The sequence below is a fragment of the Neovison vison genome, chromosome 1 (assembly GCF_020171115.1).
Source record: "Neovison vison isolate M4711 chromosome 1, ASM_NN_V1, whole genome shotgun sequence".
Classification (NCBI taxonomy): domain Eukaryota; kingdom Metazoa; phylum Chordata; class Mammalia; order Carnivora; family Mustelidae; genus Neogale; species Neogale vison.
The window spans coordinates 181,398,688-181,416,098 of record NC_058091.1 but is presented as its reverse complement, the minus strand read 5'-3'; the positions used below and the strand labels follow the sequence as shown (position 1 = coordinate 181,416,098).

The 17,411-nt window shown below is 37.2% G+C and overlaps 1 pseudogene; it reads left to right on the top strand.

The window, feature by feature from the left end:
• LOC122917508 overlaps nt 1-16,450 on the top strand; it is a 57,585-nt pseudogene extending 41,135 nt beyond the window's left edge.
• Nucleotides 16,451-17,411: the final 961 nt, after the last annotated feature.

Here is a 17,411-nt window from a genome sequence, read left to right as displayed (position 1 = left end):
TCTATTTTTTGTTGAGGTGTAACTTACTTTCGGTGAAATAAATCGTAAGTGGTACAGTTTAATGAGTTCTGGGAAATGCACACGACCACATAACCAATAACTGGATCAAAATGGAAAACATTCCCGTCACTCCAGATTTCCTTATTATTCTCCAGCCAAAAGGAGAAAGCAGCCCTTTTCCTGAAAGCAACCATTTCTCTGAAATCTTTTGCTATACATTGCTGCTTGAAATTCACGGAAATGCAATTATATAGTACATTTTCTTGTATCTGGCTTCTCTTTGCTCACCATAAGGTTTTTTGAGATTTTTTTAGGTTGTATGTATAATCAGTTTGGTTTTTCTATTGATGAGAAGTAAACCTCAATATAAATATACTACTCCAACATCCCACAACAAAAGTTCGGATAAAGGGGGCACCTGGGTGGCTCAGTGGGTTAAAGCCTCTGCCTTGGGCTCGGGTCATGATCCCAGGACCCTGGGATTGAGCTCCGCGTGGGGCTCTCTGCTCGGCAGGGAGCCTGCTTCCCTCTCTCTCTGCCTGCCTCTCTGCCTACTTGTGATTTCTGTCTGTCAAATAAATAAATAAAATCTAAAAAAAAAAAGAAAGTTCGGATAAAGTATAGTTTTACTTCTTCTTTTTCAATCTTTATAACTTTCATGTAGGTTTTTTGCCTTATCTGTTGTCTAAGACCTCTAATACAATGCTACCTAGACTTGTTAAAAGTTAATATCCTGGCGTTATTCACAGTAGTAAGGGGGAAAGAATTCATTGTTTCACCATTAAGTATAACAGTAGCTGTAGATGTTTTTAAGAAATAGGTGCCTGGGGTGCCTGGGTGGCTCAGTGGGTTAAGCCTCTGCCTTTGGCTCAGGTCATGGTCTCAGAGTCCTGGGATTGAGCCCCACATCAGGCTCTCTGCTCAGCAGGGAGCCTGCTCGCCCCCCCGCCCCGCGCCCACCCCCCCCCCCCCCCCCCCCGCCCGGCCGCCTCTGCCTGACTTCTGCCTACTTGTGATCTCTCTGTCAAAAAAAAAAAAAAAAAAAGAAATAGGTGTCCTCTATGAGATTATGGCAGTTCCTTTAATTTCTGGTTTGATGAAGGATTTTTATTTTATCATGAGTGGGTGCCAAATTTTGCTAGAAAATTGTATATATTTTGAGGTATTCATGTATTCCCTTTTACTGAGTTAATATGGTGAATGACATCAATTCATACAAATGGTAAATTAATTTTGCATCCCTGGGATAAATCTCACTTGGTCATGTTATGTTATACTTTTTATATATTTCCAGAATGATTTGCTGATATTTTGTTGAGGATTTTTGCATTCATGAGAGATACTGGTATGTAGTTATTTTTCTTCTAATATCTAAATTAGGTTTGGTGTCAGTGTAATGTCAGACTCACAAAAATGATAGGAAATATTATGTCCCCCTATATTTTTTTCAAATATGTATAAAAATTACTTTTTCAAATATTTGACAGAATTCATGAGAGAAACCACTTAAATTAACTTTTTCTTCTTAAATATCTGATAGTATTCACAAATGAAACCATTTGAATCTGGAAAGGTTGTAAGTGAAAGCTCAATTTTTAACAGGTATATGGCTATTTAAAATTTTTCTTTGTTCTTTTGTCCCTTTGGTAATTTGTGTATTTTGTAGAGTTGTCTATTTTACCTTAGCTGTCCATTTTATTGATATAAGATACTTTTTAATGTGTGTAGTATATGTTGTGATAATCTTGATACTGGTAATTTGAAATTTTTGTCCTTTTTCCTTCATCAGTCTTACTAGGTATTTTTTAATTTTTAAAAAATTTTCCAAGTATTAATATTTGGTTTTATTAAGCTTTTCTATATGGTCCTTTATTTGTCAATGACCTCCATTTTTTGTCTACACTGTTTACTTCATTACTCTTTCAAGTTTAATTTAGTCTTGTGTTTCTAACCAAAAAAAAGTTTTTTTTTAAAAAAAAGATTAATAAAATTTTAAATCCCTGGCAAGATTCGTCAAGGGGGAAGAAAGAAGACACACAAATTATCAATATCAGGAATCAGAAAGAGGACATCAATAGGTATATAAACTATAGATGTCAAAATGAAAACACTAAGATATTTTGGATAACTCTATGCCAATAAATTCTACAATTTGGATGAATGGGCAAGTTTCTTAAAAGACTGATATTACCAAAATTAACATAAAAAGAAATCAAAGATATGAATAATGCAGTATTTACTCACTCAAGAAGTTGAATTTTTGAAGACTAAATCCCTCTCCTCCCCATACATCGCTCTCCATCCTTGATGTCTTTTCCCAGGCATTCTAAGAAATATATATATATATATATATATATATATATATATATTTAAAGATTTTATTTATTTGACAGAGAGATCACAAGTAGGCAGAGAGACAGGCAGAGAGAGAGAGAGGGGAAAGCAGGCTTCCAGCTGAGCAGAGCCCAATCCCAGGACCCCGAGATCATGACCTGAGCTGAAGGCAGAGGCTTAAGCCACTGAGCCACTCAGGTGCCCCTCTAAGAAATATTTTTTAAAAATGTAATTGCAATATATACAAGCTCTTTCAGAAAAATGGCAGCAGAGGAAGACTCATAATTCTCTTTGTCTTTTTTTTAAGGCCAGCTAAATACTAAATACTAAAGCCTCCCATAGACCAAAAAAAAAAAAATTTTTTTTTCAAATATGTTATGAATATAGACACAAAATTCTCTTTAAAAAATTTGTAAATCAAATCTAGTAACACATAAAAAGGAAAATACAACATGACTAATGAGTTCATCCCAAGAATCAATGAGGTTAGTGCTCGCTTCGGCAGTACATATACCAAGAATCAATGAGGTTAATTTGCCATTTGAATATCAAATATTATAAGTCATCTCATTAACAGAATAAAATTCAAAAAAATCTATGTAATCTTTCATTATGTGCAAAAAAGGTATATAACAAAATTCGATGCAACTTCAAGACATCACCTCTCATCAAATAATCGAAGGTGAGTGCCTTAAATGATAAAAGTCATCTGTGAGAAAACTATGGCTAATATTTTATAATAGCTAATATGGCTAATGTTTTCGCTTTTCCCTTAAATTTTGGAAAAAAAGCAAAAATATCTATTCTCACTAGTTCTATTCAACTTTTGCTAGAAAACCACATCAAATAGTGCAGAAAAACAAAGATAAACAAAATATGGATTGAAAAACAAGAAGTAAAAGTGTCATTATTTGAGGATGACATGATTGTGGTTCTAGAAAACTATGGTATTTATAAGAAAAATGATTAAACTCAAAAGTATATTTTGAAAGATCAAGAATGTAATATTAACATATAAATCAATTACATTTCTATATACATTCGGCAAACCATTTGAAAATTAAGTTAAAAGCCAATACCATCATAATGTACTTAAAAACATCAAATCCTAAGGAGTAAACCTAATGAAATATATGTAAGACCCCTAGATGGAAAACTATGATACACAGCTGAGAGAAATTACAGAAGTCTTAAACAAATATATAGTATCGTGTTCATGAATTGAACAAGTTATATTGTTAAGTTCTCTGTTATACCTAAACTGATTTATATATCCAATTTCTTTTCTCTTTTTTTTAAAATTTTTTTATTTTTTATAAACATATATTTTTATCCCCAGGGGTACAGGTCTGTGAATCACCAGGTTTACACACTTCACAGCACTCACCAAAGCACGTACCCTCCCCAATGTCCATAACCCCACCCCCCTTTTCCCAACCCCCCTCCCCCCAGCAACCCTCAGTTTGTTTTGTGAGATTAAGAGTCACTTATGGTTTGTCTCCCTCCCAATCCCATCTTGTTTCATTTATTCTTCTCCTACCCACTTAAGCCCCCATGTTGCATCACCACTTCCTCATATCAGGGAGATCATAGGATAGTTATCTTTCTCCGCTTGACTTATTTCACTAAGCATGATATGCTCTAGTTCCATCCATGTTGTCGCAAATGGCAAGATTTCATTTCTTTTGATGGCTGCATAGTATTCCATTCTGTATATATACCACATCTTCTTGATCCATTCATCTGTTGAGGACATCTAGGTTCTTTCCATAGTTTGGCTATTGTGGACATTGCTGCTATAAACATTTGGGTGCACGTGCCCCTTTGGATCACTACGTTTGTATCTTTAGGGTAAATACCCAGTAGTGCAATTGCTGGGTCATAGGGCAGTTCTATTTTCAACATTTTGAGGAACCTCCATGCTGTTTTCCAGAGTGGTTGCACCAGCTTGCATTCCCACCAACAGTGTAGGAGGGTTCCCCTTTCTCCACATCCTCGCCGGCATCTGTCATTTCCTGACCTGTTGATTTTAGCCATTCTGACTGGTGTGAGGTGATATCTCATTGTGATTTTGATTTGTATTTCCCTGATGCTGAGTGATATGGAGCACATTTTTCATGTGTCTGTTGGCCATCTGGATGTCTTCTTTGCAGAAATGTCTGTTGATGTCCTCTGCCCGCATACCTCAATATCATCAAAGCCATCTATGAAAAACCCACCGCAAATATTCTCAATGGAGAAAAACTGAAAGCTTTTCCCCTAAGGTCAGGAACACGGCAGGGATGTCCATTATCACCACTGCTATTCAACATTATACTAGAAGTCCTAGCCTCAGCAATCAGACAACAAAAGGAAATTAAAGGCATCCAAATCGGCAAAGAAGAAGTCAAACTATCGCTCTTCGCAGATGATATGATACTATATGTGGAAAACCCAAAAGACTCCACTCCAAAACTGCTAGAACTTGTACAGGAATTCAGTAAAGTGTCAGGATATAAAATCAATGCACAGAAATCAGTTGCATTTCTCTACACCAACAACAAGACAGAAGAAAGAGAAATTAAGGAGTCAATCCCATTTACAATTGCACCCCAAACCATAAGATACCTAGGAATCAACCTAACCAAAGAGGCACAGAATCTATACTCAGAAAACTATAAAGTACTCATGAAAGAAATTGAGGAAGACACAAAGAAATGGAAAAATGTTCCATGCACCTGGATTGGAAGAATAAATATTGTGAAAATGTCTATGCTACCTAAAGCAATCTACACATTTAATGCAATTCCTATCAAAGTACCATCTATCTTTTTCAAAGAAATGGAACAAATAATCCTAAAATTTATATGGAACCAGAAAAGACCTCGAATAGCCAAAGGAATATTGAAAAAGAAAGCCAAAGTTGGTGGCATCACAATTCCGGACTTCAAGCTCTATTACAAAGCTGTCATCATCAAGACAGCATGGTATTGGCACAAAAACAGACACATAGATCAATGGAACAGAATAGAGAGCCCAGAAATAGACCCTCAACTCTATGGTCAACTAATCTTCGACAAAGCAGGAAAGAATGTCCAATGGAAAAAAGACAGCCTCTTCAATAAATGGTGTTGGGAAAATTGGACAGCCACATGCAGAAAAATGAAATTGGACCATTTCCTTACACCACACACAAAAATAGACTGAACATGGATGAAGGACCTCAATGTGAGAAAGGAATCCATCAAAATCACAACCTCTTCGACCTCAGCCGCAGCAACATCTTCCTAGGAACATCGCCAAAGGCAAGGGAAGCAAGGGCAAAAATGAACTATTGGGATTTCATCAAGATCAAAAGCTTTTGTACAGCAAAGGAAACAGTTAACAAAATCAAAAGACAACTGACAGAATGGGAGAAGATATTTGCAAACAACATATCAAAATCTATAAAGAACTTAGCAAACTCAACACCCAAAGAACATATATATCCAATTTCTATCAAAGTCCCAGCAGACTATTTTGAAGAAATAATAAGGTACATACCTTTATGTGTATGGAAATGCAAACAACTTAGAGTAGTCCAAAGAACAAAGTTGGATAACTCAACAGCACTTGATGTTGAGATTTACTATAAATCTGTAGGAGATGAGATAATCTGTCATTAGTGTGTTCAGATGAATAAATTAACAGAAGAGAATAGAGTCCAGAAAATATATGTATGAGATATATACACATATTCCCGTATATATGTTTAATAAACAAATAGAAATACGCATTTCTGTATAAATGAGGATAAGCTATATTAAGGCAATGAAACAGAAGAGTAAATCTAGAAAAAGAACAATATGAGTGTGTGTGTGCCAGTACACACATTGCCAATTGATACTTGAGCAAAATGTTAGTTAAATCAATGAAAAAGCAAAGTCTTTGTCAAAAACGTAACTGGAACACCTGGATTTCAATGAGAAAAGGAAACCTTGATATCTGTCTCAAATTTTTACACAAAAATAATCTATGTAGGAGAGCTATATGCACAAGAATAAAATCGGACCACTTTCTGACACCATACACAAAAATAAACTCAAAATAGATTTAAGACATATATATGAGACCTGAAACCATAAAACTCCTAGAAGAAAGCACAGGCAGTAATTTCTTTGACATCAGCTCTAGCAACGCTTTTCTAGGTATGTCTCCTCAGGCAGGCAAGGGAAAACAAAAACAAGCAAAAACAAGCTGTTAGCACTACACAAAAAGAAAAATCTTTTGCACAACAAAGGAAACCATCAACAAAATGACAAGACAATTCACTGAATGGGAGAATACGCTTGAAAGTGATTATCTGATAAGAGGTTAGTATTTAAAATATATAAAGAACTTGTAAAACTTGGGCTTTTGTGGGACTCCGCTGGTTCGCCAATGACTCATGATTTTGGCTCAGGTTGTGATATCATGGGTTGTGGGATTGAGACCCACATGGGGATCCCAACTAAGTGGGGAATCTGCTTAAGATTCTCTCTCTTCCTCTCCCTCTACTCCTCCCCCCCCATCATGTGCATGCATACTCTCTCTCTCAAATAAATGAATAAATCTTAAAAAAAAAACAAACACAAAACAAAACAAAAAAGAACTTGTACAACTCAATACCAAAAACCCAAACAGTCTGACTAAAACATAGGCAGAGGCATCTGGGTGGCTCAGTGGGTTAAGCCTCTGCCTTCAGCTCAGGTCATGATCTCAGGGTCCTGGGACTGAGCCATGTGTCAAGCTCCCTGCTCAGCCAGGAGCATCTCCCTCCCGCTTGTGCTCTCTTTCTTTCAAATAAATAAAATTTTTAAAAATGTTTGAAAAATGGGCAAAGGATCTGAATAGATATTTTCCCAGAAAGACATACAGATGACCAACACACACATGAAAAGATACTCAGTATCACTAATCATCAGAGAAATGCAAATCAAAACCACAATGAGATACCACATTTCATTTGTCAGAATGCCTTGAATCAAAAGAACAAGAAATAACAAGTGTTGGCAAGAATGCGGAGAAAACCCTTGTGCACTGCTGGGAATGTAAATTTGAGCAGCTAATGTGGAAAACAGTATGGAGAGTCCTCAAAAAATTGAAAGTAGAATAACCATATGATCCAGGAATTCCACTATTGGGTATTTACCCAAAGACAATGAAAACACCAATTCAGAATAATATGTGCACCCTTTCGTTTATAGTAACATGCTTACAAAAGCTAAGCTGTGGAAGCAACCTAGGTGTCCATTCATAGATGAATGGATAAAGAAAATATGGTATATATACACAGTGGAATATTACTCAACCATAGAAAAGAATGAAATTTTGCCATTTGCAACAACGTGGACAGAGCTAGAGAGTATAATGCTAAGCAAAATAAGTCAGAGAAAGACAAATGCCATATGATCTCACTCAAATGGAATTTAAGAAACTTTCAAATGAACAAAGAAAAAAAAAGAGAGTTTTTTTTTTTAAAGGAACAGATTCTTTTTTTTTTTCCTAAAGATTTTATTTATTTTTTTGACAGAGAGATCACAAGTAGGCAGAAGACAGGCAGAGAGAGAGAGGGGGAAGCAAGCTCCCTGCTGAGCAGAGAGCCCGATGCGGGGCTCGATCCCAGGACCCTGAGATCATGACCTGAGCTGAAGGCAGAGGCTTAACCTACTGAGCCACCCAGGCACCCCAAAGAAACAGATTCTTAAATATAGAGAACAAACAGATGGTTGACAGAGTAGGTGGGTGGGGGAAGACTGAAGTAAATGAAGGAGTTTAAGCATACACTTATCTGGATGAACACTGGGCAATGTATAGAATTGTTGAATCATTATATTGCATACCTGAAACTAGTGTAATATGTTAACTATATTTCAGTAAAATAATGAAATAATTTGTGGTGGTTAATTTATTGAAAATTTAAAGCAGAACATAAAGCTTATGCTAGAAAAAGAAAATGAGAGTATCTTTGTGAGTTTGGTGGAGTCAAAGATTTCTTGCTTGATGCATAAAAAGCACAAACTTTCAATGAAATTATTGATAAAATGGGTTTCGTCGAAAGCCATCATGAAATAAATAAATATAAAATATAAAACTAATATGAAGAAAGTTTAATATAAAAGCCAGAAACTGGGAAAAACAGAACACAGACATTTGACTTGCATAAAAAAGTACAAGGAACACTTGGAATTCAATAATAGGAACATAAATGTCCCAGATTTCAAAAACGAGCAAATTGCTTGGATAGATATTTCACAAAAGATGATATATGAACATTCATTAAACACATAATAAGATGTTTATCATCATTTCTCATCATGGAAATAGGAAATAAAATATTCAAACCATTGTTTCACATTTATTAGAATAGCAAAAAAAGATACCTATATATCTAACAACAATGTATCCATATACCTATATCTATGTCTATAACTATATCTTTATCTAAATATGCCCAATATTGGTGAACATGTGGAGCTCCTGAAATTCTCCTACTTATTTTTATGGATGATTAAAGCAATACAGCTTTGGAACAATATTTGTCAGTTTCTTTTTTTTTTTTTTTAAGATTTTATTTATTTATTTGACAGAGAAAGATCACAAGTAGGCAGAGAGGCAGGCAGAAAGAGAGGGAGAAAGCAGGCTCCCCATCGAGCAGAGAGCCCGATGTGGCACTCAATCCCAGGACCCCGAGATCGTGACCTGAGCCAAAGGCAGAGGCTTAACCCAGGCACCCTATTTGTCAGTTTCTTATAAAGTTAAACATAAATCTCCCTATGACCCAACAATTTCATTCTTAGGTATTTTTCAAAAGAAATAAAAACATATTCACAGAAGGACTTGCAGAAGAATGTTTATAGTGGCCTTGTTCATAATAGGCAGAAATGGGATACAACCCAAATGTCTTTCAAAAGGAATATGGATACACTGTGATATGTTCACCCATGGAAAGTATATACAGCAATAAATCTATGGATATAGGCAACAAGGTGTTTGAATCTTAATGTTTAATCATTACATTATGCAAATAAAACTGAACATGAAAGTACTACATATTATATGTTTTTATTTACACGAACTCCAAAGACAAAACTAAACTATGATAAAGGCATCAGAGTGATTGACTAGAAAAGGGTATTAGGAAATTTTGGGGGTGATGAGAATGTGCTGTATCTTGTTTTTTGTGTGTATATGTGTGGCAGTAGTGGATATAGGTATACATAATTTTAAAATTCAAATGAACACCTAAACTGTATTTTATTTTACGTTGATTATTTGAAATGTGTCCACCAATGTTTTGGATTTGATTCTGTCCATTTTTTTCTTTACGAATTTTTGAGCTTCGTTGGTAGGTTTATACACATTTCAAATTCCTTACCCCTGCTGCCAGTAGATTATGTTGTCTTCCTTTGAGTGTTGGTGTTTGTTTTTTTTTCTTTCTTTTTCTTCTTTTTGCAGGGAGTTATTAGTGAATCCTTTTGTACTTGTTAGTCTTGGTTTTAGGCTTATTTCCGTTTTGTCCTTAGTCCTTGGTCATGGCCTTCAATACAGGGCATAATCCTGAGTTGTAAGATGTGACCTTTTGAGATCTCCACAGAATGGCAAGTGTACATGGTGACCTTTCTGCCTCTGGCTTGGCTGCGGCTCCAGTTTTTCTATGCCCCTTCCACCTGTGGCATCTCACTGTTTAAACACACAGCCCTGCTCTTAGCCAAAGGCCTGAGGCAAGCTGTCACATTGACATCCAGGTTGCTGGATTTGTGCTTCCTTCTCTTTTTTTGGTCCTCTATCTTGTACAATCAGCTGTTTCTGCAGACCCAGACTCTCACTTTTTCTCTTCAACTCAGATTGTCTTTCCCACCACTCTTTGCTTGGGGGCTACTTTTCTGTGCATTGTCAAGATGGTGTCTGTAGGCAGAAAACTACAAGAAATGTGGAGCCAATTTCACGTATCCCCCTTTTCTCAACATCTTCAATTCTCGAAAATCTTTGTTTCAGATATATGGATCAGTTTTGGAGTTGTTTCCCAGAAGGGTTAATTGATATCAGTTACTTCATCATGGTTGGAAGCAAAAGTCTCACTGTTAGTGATACTTAACTTTTAAAGTTTACTTACTCTAGAGGAATGTTCTATCAGTCTTGGTGTTGTGAAGATAAAAGATTTTTACATATAACTTGTTTAATTGAGTAGGAGACTAAATGAACTGTCTTCTTTGGGAACAAAAAACCTGGTGATTACTGTTAGCAGGTTAATTTTCTTTGACTCTGATACTGAGTGATTGAGTTGTGGTTTAAAGTAAATGACTTTGTAGCACTATCCATCTTTATATCTACAGTGACACTTGGAACCAAGAGTGCCAAAAAAAAAAAAAAAAAAAAAGAAAAACCAAAACACAGAAGTTGTAATTTTGTGATTGAGAAACAAAGTTAATTTTTTTTTACTAAAGATGGAGTGATTACTATTGAAAATTCCAAGGTATCATTTTAATTGATTTCTTCAATTAGAAAAACCATTTGGAATTTTGATTCTCCGATTTTAGGTAAAAGTGATAGAAGATACTGTTACAGGATTTTTTTTTCCTTTGGTGCCCGCTGTTCTTGGTGTGACCCACTGTTCTTGGTCACACCACTTTAAAGAATGAAGAGGTAGACCAGGCGAGTTGTGGGCAGCAAAACAACATTTTATTGAGTGATACGATAGTACAAAGCTCCCAAAGAGGGAGGGGACTCTAGAGGATTGCCCCTGGAGTTACTTTTTTTTTTTTTAGGACTTTATTTATTTAAAAAAAAAATTTATTTATTTATTTGACAGAGAGAGGTCACAAGTAGGCAGAAAGGCAGGCAGAGAGAGAGGAGGAAGCAGACTCCCTGCTGAGCAGAGAGCCCAATGTGGGGCTCGATCCCAGGACCCTGAGATCATGACCTGAGCTGAAGGCAGCGGCTTAACCCACTGAGCCACCCAGGTGCCCCACCCCTGGAGTTTCTAAGTCTAGGGGTTTTTCTGGGCTTGTTGGCGGGATATTTTAGTCTGATTAACCCTCCATGGGTGTGTCATCCAATCAGGCTTTTGTCATCTATCACATGGGAAACGGTGGAGGGCACTTTCCAAGGTAGTGTTCAAGTCTTTTTGAGGGTGGTTTCCTCTGGAGGGGTGCAGAGAAAAAGGGGGCTGGCGGGCTTGACCTGCCTTCTAACTATCCTTCACCAGTATGTGACCTGAAGAAAGAACATTCATGACTCTTATTTCAGGGTAAACCCCACTTCAGAAACATCACTGGAAAATAAGCAACAAACAGAATCCTATTTCTCATTTTTAACTCATAAATTTAATCCTAGGAAATGACTTGAATTCCTTAAAGATATGCAACTTGCAAATGAAAAGTTCACTGTACTCTGGTTTTTGTCCATCTCCCCCCTCTTTGGTTTCCTAAAATTGAAGCATTTCCAAACAATGCGCAAGAAAATAAGTTTCACAATAACTTTATACCTTCCCTCGTGAAGTTTGGTTTACCTAGGATATCTTATTAAGGAATAAGTCTGCTTGGTTAAACTGATATATGAATATTTAACTGATTTTTACAATATTAGCAAATATTAAGATGGGCTAAATTTGAATGCTGGGCTCTTAGGCTTCTCCCTTCACTGAGGAAGTGAAACACTGGGCATTGTGTTCCAGTGATTCTCGATGGAGGTGGGGATGATGGGTTGAGATAGGTAGGGCATTAAAGGGCAGGGAGTGGGGGAGATTTTACCCTACATGGGATATTTGATAATATCTGGCATCATTTTTGTTTGTCACGGCTGAGAAGGGGTTTCACTAGCATTCATTTGGTAAGTACGCAGGACAGTCTACTCACGCCAAAGAACTGTTTGGTCTAAAATGTCAACAGCATCAAGGGTGAGAATCTCTGCTGTATTCTAATGGACTTGGGTTCAAATACCAGTTGTGCCCCCTTATTACTGTTAGGTCTGTAATCTAAGGAGCAAGACTGATACAAAGTGAAGGTCAAGCAGAGCTTTATGTCATGCCAAGCATCGGGAACCAAACCGACAGGTCAGGGCCGCCTCTTACAGAGAGGGCGACCCCTCCCATCCTCACAGACTAACTTTTATAGAGCAAAGGCCATGTGGTTGAGCCTGGCCACACACAGGTGGCCAATGAGCTTGTAACACACGGAGAAAGCTGCACAGTCATGCTAGGCCCCACACGGGTGGCCAATTGAATTACAGTTCACCCCCTAGTAGCTATTTGAACTAGCCTATCACCTTGGTCAGAATTGGCGCCCAAAAGGTGGGGCCCACACTCCTTGGTAGCTAGGGAGACAGTATGCGTGCCCCAGTGATTGGATGTCTCCACCTGGCCCGACCCACCCTTGTATTTGGGCTTTGTTACCTTTTAAGCAAGGGCAGGGGGAATGGGCAGGGTCAGTTTAAGTTTTACTGCATAAAGAACAAAATCACTGTTTAACCGGATGGAATCGCTCTGGCTAAATAGGCCCTTACATTACCTAAGTGATCTTGAGAAAAATATTAAAATGAGACTTAGGTTTACTTTCAGTGTTGTTTTCTTTCATTGTTTGGTGTAGTGCTAGGAACATAATAGATCCTTAATAATTGGTATATATTATTATTGCTACTGTTGCTTTATATTGTATTAATTTACATTTTTATAAGAGACTCCTTAATGTTGAGTTTGAAATCATCTCACCTTTGAGAAGAGAGAGGGAAAAATGTGAAAAAGCCTATTAGCTCGTGAATCAGAAGTTTTCTAGAGTATTTTCCCTTGGAGGGAAAAAAGAGACCCAAAGGTTACCTTGATAGCATATAGGGATATATATTGAATATATTTTAGCTTAATATGGACCACAAATCACAGACAACTTGGTGGTACTCACAGAGAACTGACAAGATACATGTTTGTTTGTTTTTGTAATATTACCAGTCCCTCCTTCAAAAGTAAGATTACATAGTTGGACCAATAACTGAAACTCATTTCTCTGGAGAGAAGTAGATCATTTAAAATATAATTTATAATATGTTATATATTTTAGAATATATATTAAATATTTTATAAGTGTTTGGGGATGCAAATGCTGGTCTGCACATCATGGTTATTTGGAGAAAATTAGATGAAACTTCATCTCTAAAGATTTCACATGTGTAAAGGCCAACTGAACATCTTGGGGTATATGCCATCATGTAATAAATATTATCAAATAGACTTGCTCTGTTATTAGAGAATTTTCTTGTCTTATAAAGTGGGACATAGAATCTTTATTTATTTATTTTTTTTTTTAAAGATTTTATTTATTTGACAGACAGAGATCACAAGTAGGCAGAGAGGCAGGCTGAAAGAGAGAGAGGAAGAAGCAGGCTCCCTGCCGAGCAGAGAGTCCGATGTGGGACTCAATCCCAGGACTCTGGGATCATGACCTGAGCCGAAGGCAGAGGCTTAACCCACTGAGCCACCCAGGCACCCGGGACATAGAATCTTTAAATAGAGTTTTGGTGTCTACTAATTTACAGAGCTACCAAGACAGGAAGCATTTATTTTTTGATCAGTGTTTAGTGAGTGCCTACTATATGTTTGGTCCTATTCTATAAGTTGGGAGTATTGCTGTAAGTAGAATAATCTAGTGGGGGAGGCGGTCATTAATTAATTAAATTGGTTAAATACATATATACATGTATTTTCAAACTATAACAAGTACTAAGAAGAAAAACTAAAGGAGCTCACATGTGAGATCAGAAAACACTGCTCTGAACAAGTCTAGTAATTTCTAAAGACATTTTTTCAGTATTTCCTCACTCCCTCCCTTCCTTCCTTCCCTTGAGAAAACTGTATTAAATCTACCCTAGTTATATTCCAGCTAACAGCTGGGAACAAAAATTGTAAATAAAATAGTCATGATGCCTTCTTGAAATTTATGATTTAGCTATTCAAGTGACCAGATGTTTTATAGAAGTAGAATTAAACATTTCCATCTCCCTTGCAAAATCACAAGGGAGAAAAAAGAAAACCAGAGAAATTATCTGCAGATGAAATGAAATCACACAGGTATTATTAGCAATGCCAATTACACACTGACCTTTGTGACAACACATGAACAAGCCTGCCATTTATTGTCAGTGTTTACAAGAAGAAAGGGGAGGCTCTGTTGCCATCATTAAGTAATGACCCTGATTACTGAAAAAGGAAAAGAAGCAGAGAAGAAAGTCAGAAGAATCTCCTGATTGCATTATGGTTTTCTAGCAAGCAACAGATTATCTTTCACTGGAAGCCTTACCCTATGTCATCTGTTCCTAAAATTAATTCTATTTGTTTAAATATTCACAAAACACATAATTTCTTACTTTGCCTCTAGTAAATAGATACTATAGATAGATTTTAAAATAAGAGGTCTCAAATTCAATAATATCTTTTTATAAATGATTATTTCAAATTCCATTTATTAAGACTTAATTACCATCTCTCTATATAATGAGTCCACTGCATACCTTATAAATGCTTCCAATAATCACATGAAATTTTAATGAATACACAATAATGGTCTTATTAATTTTAAATTAAATGTACTTGTTCATTTTTTAAAATAAATTTAAAGTGCCACTATAAATAACTCAAGAAAGGGAATTCATTTTTACATGGGAGAGACTATGAGTTTGGAAGTTTATAACTGTAAATACTCTTGTTCTCAAAGAATAAGAGTAGTGGATGGAATTTGATTTTTTTGATCTGTGTGGTATGCATATATAGTCATTACTGGGTATTTGTTACATGGATTATTTAGTTTAATTTTTATGAAACAGTAAGGCTGGCTTCATATTATATTCAATTTAGAGATGTAGAAAATGGTTTACAGAGGTTACTTGGCAAGCTCAAAATCATGTCGTCTAAGAGTTGTTCAGATTTCAGTCTGAGTGTCTAAAATCCTAGGGACTTAACTACTGTTTGAGTAGTGTAACATCATTGACTTACTTTCTAATTTCTAATTTATTTACACTTGGTAAGGGGTTAATCAAAGCTGCAAATTTTCTTGGTGAAAATGTTGCTGGAAAAACTTTGGCTTTGTCAGTAACAATAGGCAAAATGATAACAATGAAAGGTGAACACCTTGTCTTAAAGGGGGAAAAGTGTGAGGGAACAGCTCATATTGACCCACAGAAGAGGGTTGTTAAATACTAACCTGCACACGACTGAGTATAACTCTAATCAACAAAACTGGGCTCTTTGCCCCTCCCCATTTGACAGACAGATGCATCTTCTGGTGCCGTCTCAGCTGTGTCGCTAAGACACGATGGTGAAAGTCGAATAAATGGATTTGGCCATACTGGGCACCTGGTCACCAGGGCTATTTTTAACTCTGGTAAAGTGGATATTGTCACCATCAATGACTGGTTCATTGACTTCAACTACATGGTCTGCGTGTTCCAGTGTGAGTCCGTCTATGGCAAATTCAACAGAATAGTTAAGGCTGAGAATGGTAAACTTGATATCAACTGATAACCATCTCCATCTTCTAGGAGTGAGAGCCCACCAACATCAAATGGGGTAATACTGGTGCTGAGTATGTTGCAGAGTCCACTAGGGTCTTCACTACCACGGAGAAGGCTGGGGCTCACTTGAAGAGTGGAGTCAAGGGGGTCATCATCTCTGCACCTTCTGCTAATGACCCCATATTTGTGATCAGTGTGGATTATGAGAAGTACAACTCCCTCAAGATTGTCAGCAGTGCCTCCTGCACCACCAGTTGCTTGGCCCCTCTGGCCAAGGTTATCCATGACAACTTTGGCATCATGAAGGGACTCATTACAACAGTCCACACCATCACTGCTGCCTAGAACACTGTGGATGGCTCCTCTGGGAAGCTGTGGTATGATGGCCAAAGGGCCGCCGAAAACATCATTCCTTCTTCTTCTGTTGTTGCCAAGGCTGTAGACAAGGTCATCCTTGGGCTGAATGGGGAGCTCACTGGCATGGCCTTCTGTGTTCCCACTCCAGCATGTTAGTCATGGATCTGATCTGCTGCCTAGCGAAAGCTGCCAAATACATGAAATTAAGAGTGTTGTGAAGCAGATATCAGGTGCCCCGCCTCAAGGTCGTCCTGTGGTACACTGAGGGCTAGGTTGTCTCCTGCGACTTTAGCAGTGATACCCACTCTTCCACCTTTGATATGGGGGCTGGCAATGCCCTCAATGGCCACTTTGTTAAGCTCATTTCCTGGTATGACAATGAATTTGGCCTTATGGTCCACATGGCCTCCAAGGAGTAAGAACCCTCTGGACCAAAAAGTCCAGTGAGAGCAAGAGGAAGAGAGAGACCTTCAGCTTCTGGGGAGACCCCACCCCAATCCACCCCCCACCACACTGAGAATCTCCCAACCTCTACACAGTTTCCATCCCAGACCCCCTGCAAAAGGGATAATTTGGGGGAGCCCTACCTTGTAATGTACCATCAGTAAAGTATACTATACCCAGCACAACAACAACAAAACAAAATAAAAAATCCAAGATACATGTTAAGGAAGCAGGTCCCTGATGCCTTTTTCTATTTCAGGTAATCATAATGCTTTTTGATTATTCACATATTAGTGGAAATTTAACTCTTGAGAGACATTTAAAACTTCTTTCCATTTTTATATTCAGTCTGATGGAAAGCCATAGGTAAACATCCTATCAAAAAACCCAATCCTTTATTTCTGTAGAATGATTTTACTTTCATATATACATGTATTTCTTTTTCATTTATACTTTATGACATGTCTTTAGAAGAGTATCATCTCGGACCATCCATACTGGCAAAAATCAACATCTTGAATATTTTATTTTATTTTCACTTATTCCTCTTTTGATGCTCTTGTTTATTTTATATAGATCTGAATTTCTAACCTAACATTACTTTCCTTCACTCTAAAAAACTTCTTTTGGGGTGCCTGGGTGACTCACTTGGTTAAGCGACTGCCTTCAGCTCAGGTCATGATCCTGCAGTCCCAGGACTGAGTCCTATATCAGGCTCCCAGCTCCACGGGGAGTCTGCTTCTCTCTCCGACCTTCTACCCTCTTATGCTCTCTCTCACTCT